A 6,322-nucleotide genomic window follows, 5' to 3' on the forward strand; every position below is an offset into this window, starting at 1 on the left:
TGCTAAAGTCCTAAAAAATTATAGATAAATTGTAAGTTCATCAATTATGATACTGCACTAGGTGTCGGATCGGGCTGTCTTTGATGTACCAATCAGTGAGATCCTTAGCGGGGGTCAAAACCTGGGTATGTTCGAACAATCCGAGAATTCATCTGAGTGGGTGATCATAGTGACAGGATCAGCCCCTTTGTCGGACAAAGGTAATGATTGGGGATGCACTCTCACTGTTGGAAACCAAGACTGCCGGCAGCCGATTTCAACCGTTGAAATTTGTTTTTGTGAAGTATATTTTATATGAGATATAAAAGTATATATATTATGGTTTCTAAAATGTTTGCAAAAGATTTTAATTCGCGGGATCCATATAAGTGGAGAGTGCAACACTGTTCCTTGCAGCCGAGGGAGAGGTTCTCTCTTGTCGGGCAGTGTAAGATCATTATGGGCTGAGAGGTTAAGTGTAAGACCATTGAGGATAATACCTGATGGGATAATCCTGCATCTGCCCACAGTCCCTGGGTGTTACAAGGTGGCTTGGCCCAGGGACCACTTAGGGTAAGTGTTGGGCCCATAGAGCCCATTTGATGGGTTTCAGGGGGTGCACTGTCTTTAACAGTGTATTCGACCAGGCCTTGTAACAAAGGCTGGGGCAAACCCATGTGGCTGATGTGTAGATCAATGCTTGGGTCCCACGCCATACAAGGAAGCCCAACTGGGCAGTAGTTAGGAAGGTTAAGTGAGCACATAAGCTTAATGGGCCTAAAGCCCATTTCGAACTGGGCTATTAATTTAGTTAATTAAAGGGGCAAATTCTGAGATGGATTAGCAGTTAGGATAGGGTCTTAATCCTATCCACTCAGAGAGTCCAGATCTGAATGTGATTCAGATCTAGAAACCTCCTAATAAGATTAGGATAAAGCTAATCTAATCTACAGATAAGATAAGGGTTTATCCTTATCATTAGAAGAGAAGGCTGATCCAAATATGATTTTGATAAGCACATCCTAATGGGATTAGGAGCTTATCTTTTCAAGTTAACAAAAGAAGGAGGGGGGCGGCAGCTTTGAGAGAGACGAAGAAACACATAAGATCCTCTTTAGTGATGAAATCCAGAAGAGAGAATTCTGCACCCTGCGAATACTCTCTTGCCGCCTCCCTGATCTTGCCGCCCTGTTTGCCAGTTCGATCTCCAGCTGTGGGAGAAGTCAAGATTGGATCTTGACATCAATTCTTTGAGAAATGATTGAAAAGGGAGCTGTGCTCACGTTCCATCCTACTGTTTCTTGCGAAGGACAGAGTTCTTGGGGTAACACTGCTGATTCTGCTCCATCCTGCACTGCGCCATCTTCAGTGGGAGCAGTCTTTGGATCCTTCCTTGGGCGTGAACACCTTCGTTGGGAGATATTGCTTCTCCGTATCAGGTATCATTCTCTCCCATTCCTTTTGTTTCAGATCTGGTTCAGTTTAAGGTTCAAGATTTATCCTTGAAAATATGATTTTCTAAATAGGGAATGTGATTCCCAGTTGAAGGGAGAGAATTTTTTTTTTTAAATTCGCCCCTTATTCCGCAATTTTTGGGTGTCCATGTGATGGATCTCTCAACCCTTCAAAAATGATACACTTTGACCATCCTAAGGCTGAAAATACCCCTGAATTGTTGCCCTTAAGGCATCAAAATGCAGGATTATCACACAGGTTGGAAGTAGTTTCTCATTCTGCAAACTCCAACCATTTAATTCATTTTATCTTATTTTAATCCCCTTTTTCTTCTTTTTTTTTTTAATTTGAAATTTACAATTTTAATTTTAATTTCAAATTTAGATTTTGAAATTTAAATTCTACAATTTAAACACAATTTTGAATTTTGATTTTTTTTTATTTTTTCTTATTTTTAATTTTTTATTTGAAGTTTGATATTTAAATTTTTGAAACTTAAATTCAAATTTATATTTTAAAATTTAAATTCAAAATATATTTTTTTTGTTTTTGTTTTTTTCGAAATTCAAAATTTTTAAAATTTATTAGTTTATTATTTATTATATATTTTTTTATTTTGAAATTTGAAACTTTAAAATTTAAATTCAAATTCAGATTTTTAAATTTAAATTCTTGAAATTTAAATTCAATTTTGAATTTTTAAACTTTCAAAGAAATTGCAAACAAATCAACCACACGACCTAGGGCTAACCTTGGGTTTCCTAAACTAGTGGTTCAACCAATGGAAATCCTTTTAGGTTCACTTGGAATTGCACCACTTTCTTTGGTTAGCCAGGTAAGAGGTGGGGATGTGGGAGGCTTCCTTGCTCTCACAAGGACCTAATTAAGTAACCACAAAACCTACTTTGGCGTAGCCGTTTAACCTCTTTCCTTAGACACCGACCGCCGGTTATGGAAAGTAATTACAAGCTTTCCTAAAATTCAACACACCTTTGAACCAAATGTGAGGCTTCCCTAAAGGATCTTGCTATCCAAATTTTAAACTATGATTAGGGTGAACCGCACGTGGAGGGTTGTGATTTTTGGGCCAAGGGAGGGTGATGAAATCCCCATCTTATCTTATTTAAGTTGGATGCCCTTAAGTGAATTAACGGAAAAACAAAATAAACAAAGCAAATGCAACTAACTACAATGCATGGACAATTATTTCTAAAATGCAATTCAGCAATATAACATAAAAGAATAAAATAAACTAAGCAAAAGAATCAATTAAAATAATAAAAAGAAAGAAAACCTAGCACATTCACAACTAGCAATGATAATTTAAGCAAATAAATGAAAAATCCTATATGATGCATGCTCTAAAATATCAAACCCTAAATGTTGGAAAGCAAATGCAAAACGTTCAAAATATTAATTAAAAAAATTTATTTTTTTTTCAATTTTTATTATTTTTTTTAGAATTCAAAATTTAAAATTTAAAATTTGAAATTTGAAATTTGAAATTAAAATTGAGATTCAAATTGAGATTTGAATTAAAATTTAAATTTAAATTCAAATTTGAAATTTAAACTCAAATTCAAAAATTTAAACAATTTCCTTTTTAACAATTAACTATTCAATTAAAGCACTAATAAAAAGGAAATTAAATAAGGCAACAAATAATTATAACAAACAGAAAATAAAAGAAATAATTATGCTAAAAAGATTAACAAATAATCAAAATAAATTCTAACAAGAAAATTGCTACTATGAAAATTAAACCAAAAATAAAATAAACAAAAGAAAAATAAGCTACAAAAATAAATAAAATAAAATAAACGAAAAAAATTATTATTTTTTTTTGTTTTTTTATCTGAAATAAAAAATGAATCTAAAATTTAAACCAAAAATAAAACAAAATAAACAAATGAAAATTATGCTGCAAGAAATAAAATAAAATAAAATAAACAATTTTTTTTGTTGTTTTATTTTCTTTTAAATTTGAAATAAAAGAAAAACACAAACCTAATAAAGCAAAAAAAATTGAACAAGAAATTAAAATAAAGAAAGAAGAATAGATCTAGAAACAAAAGGGAAGAAAAATAATACTAAATAAATCAGATCTAGAAAAAAGAAAATAATTAAAAATTAAAAAATAATTGTTCTATAAAAAAATAGTTTGAAAATAAAAATAAGAAAATTAAAAATAAAATGAAATGACTATACTTGAAATGCAATCTCGCAACGCTCCAGTACCCCACCTTTCGTTATTCCGTCCTGTAGAATAAAAAAGAAACAAGAAATAAACTGAGATAATGGATCGAGTAATAAATGAAAAAGAAAAAATAGTGAAACAGATCCAGAAAAAGTAAATAATTTTTTTTCTCAGTGCTTCCCCGGCAACGGCGCCAAAAACATGGTGTGTCCAGAAGCATGTCTTTAAACACTTTGGTACACCAGTTTTAACATTTATAATTTTATTATGATTCTCAAACAACTACTAACACAATAAGGTGATGAGAACGGGTTGTGTCCAGAGGGAAGCGAGGGAAAAATAATTATGTACTTAGATCTGGGAGAAGAGAACGCAAGTGGGAGTTGCAGAAATAAAAAATTAATTAATTAAAAATAGAATTCATTAAAACCACATTCGAAAAGTACTAAATATAACAACTGCATAAGAATAAATAAATAACAAAGACAAATAAATAACAAGAACGAAATAAATATGTTTGAGAATCAAATCATAGGTAGTAGTCTCCAGATCTCTCCTTCAACCCTCGAACTTCTCGAGCTAGGCCTTCTGTCTTACCTGGCCGAATTCCAGATCTTCAGAAAATAAAATGAAGATCAAACGAAACGATAATAAATAGCAAATTGTAAATAAAAGTGGAATGGAAAGAACAAAAAGTAAAATTAAAATAAAGTAAAAGTGGTTGGGATCCGATTCCAAAGGTGGTAGTAGTGGTGTTGGCGAACTGCAAGTAGGAACCTCTCCTCTTGCCTGGGCGTCCTCCTTTTTCCCTACCCTTCAACTTCTCAAGATCAACCTTTTGTCTTACCTGGGGGCAGAATCCAACCCTTTCTTAGGAGCTCTTGGGTCCTTTTTATAGAAAAGTGTGGATATAACTGGAATTAGAGAGAGGGGGGTGGCAGTTGTGTTTTAGCAAAAATATTGGTGCCCTAGGGTTTAGAATGAAGGATTAGGATGGTTCTAGGGTGATCCTAAGGCTGAGAAGAAAATGAGAGGATGGCCAATATTATGTAGGGCTAAGATTTAATGGTTAGGGGCTGAATGGTGAGGATTAGCAGTTAGGTGGTGAAAAGGATGGTAGAATCCATCGTATGGACGCCAGAATTGTTGCAGAATGGGTGGGAAATTTTCAAAAATTTCCTACCTACCTTCCAACTGGGAATCACATTCCCTAATTTTAGAATCAAGATTCAAGAATCCTACTTAAACCAGAACCGAACCAGATCTGAACCAAAATACAAGGGAGTGATTATACCTGATCCAAAGAAATAGTATCTCCCAAAGTTGGTGTTCACGCCTAAATAAAACACCAAGATCTGCTCCTTCTGAAGATGACGCAACAACTATGGAACAGAACCAACAGACTGCATCCTACACACTGAATCTTTCACAAGAATCCTTTGGAAACAATGAGCACCGAACTGAATCTGCCTTTCAGCAAAGACTGATATCAAGAACGCTTGCTTCATCTTTTCTCTTACAGAGAAATCAAACTGGAGTAGATGGTGGCAGCTACTGAAGGAGAAGGCTAGAGAAGAAGATGGCGAACTGCTTTTTCTTCTCTAGAGTTTTTGAGATCCTATCTCAAAACTGTAGAGTCTTCTGTGAAATCCCTAGGGTTCAAATTCTTGTAATTCGAGTAGGGTTTCCTCCAGTTGCTTAATGCTTAAGAAAACCTCACAATCATATCAGAAGTTGCCCTGATCCTAATCTATATTTGGATTAGAACTCTTCTTAATCTTATCTGCAGATTAGGTAAGCTTTTGGGCTCATCCTAATCTCAGATCTGCCCCCTATTAATGACTGATGAAATCAGCCCAATTCGAAATGGGCTTTAGGCCCAATAAGAATCAAGTGCTCAAAAGTCTCCCAAATTGCTGCCCAGTTGGGCTTCTTTGTATGGCGTGGGACCCAAGAATTGATCTACACACCAGCCACATGTGCTTGGCCCAGCCTCTGTTATAAGGCCAAGCCGAAGTCACTGGAGAGCCCAGTGAACCCTCTAGGCCCTTCACATGGACTCTATGGGCCCAACACTTACACTAAGTGGTCCCTGGGCCAAGCCATCTTATAAAAACCCAGGGACTGTGGGCAGGTGCAAGATTAACACATCAGGTATTACCCCAAAGAGTTTCCAGAGGATTCTTGCGAAGGATCCAATGTGTAGGACACATCTGCTGGTTCTGTTCCACTTACAGCTATGTCATCTTCAGCAGGAGCAGATCTTGGTGTCCTCTTTGGGCGTGAACACCAACTTTGGGAGATAATGCTTCTCCGGATCAGGTATAATCCTCCATTTTCCTTTTGGTTCAGATCTGGTTCGATTATGGTTCAAGTAGGATCCTTGAATATTGTATTCTAAATTTAGGGAATACGATTCCCAATTGGGAGAAGGTAGGAAAATTTTTGAAATTCGCCCACCCATTCCACAATCTTATTGACATCCATAAGATGGATCCTACCATTCTTTCAGCTTCATTGCTGCTGGTCAGGAACACATGGTATGAAAACTTAATAGATCCATATATGGACTTAAGCAAGCTTCTAGGAGTTGGAACATCTGTTATGATTCTACAGTCAAAATGTTTGACTTTGAGCCAAATCCGGATGAACTTTGTGTTTACAGGGAGTCTAGTGGGGATAAGATCACCT

This window comes from Nelumbo lutea, chromosome 8 (genome assembly GCF_056320005.1).
Source record: "Nelumbo lutea isolate HS-2025 chromosome 8, American lotus-T2T, whole genome shotgun sequence".
NCBI lineage: Eukaryota > Viridiplantae > Streptophyta > Magnoliopsida > Proteales > Nelumbonaceae > Nelumbo > Nelumbo lutea.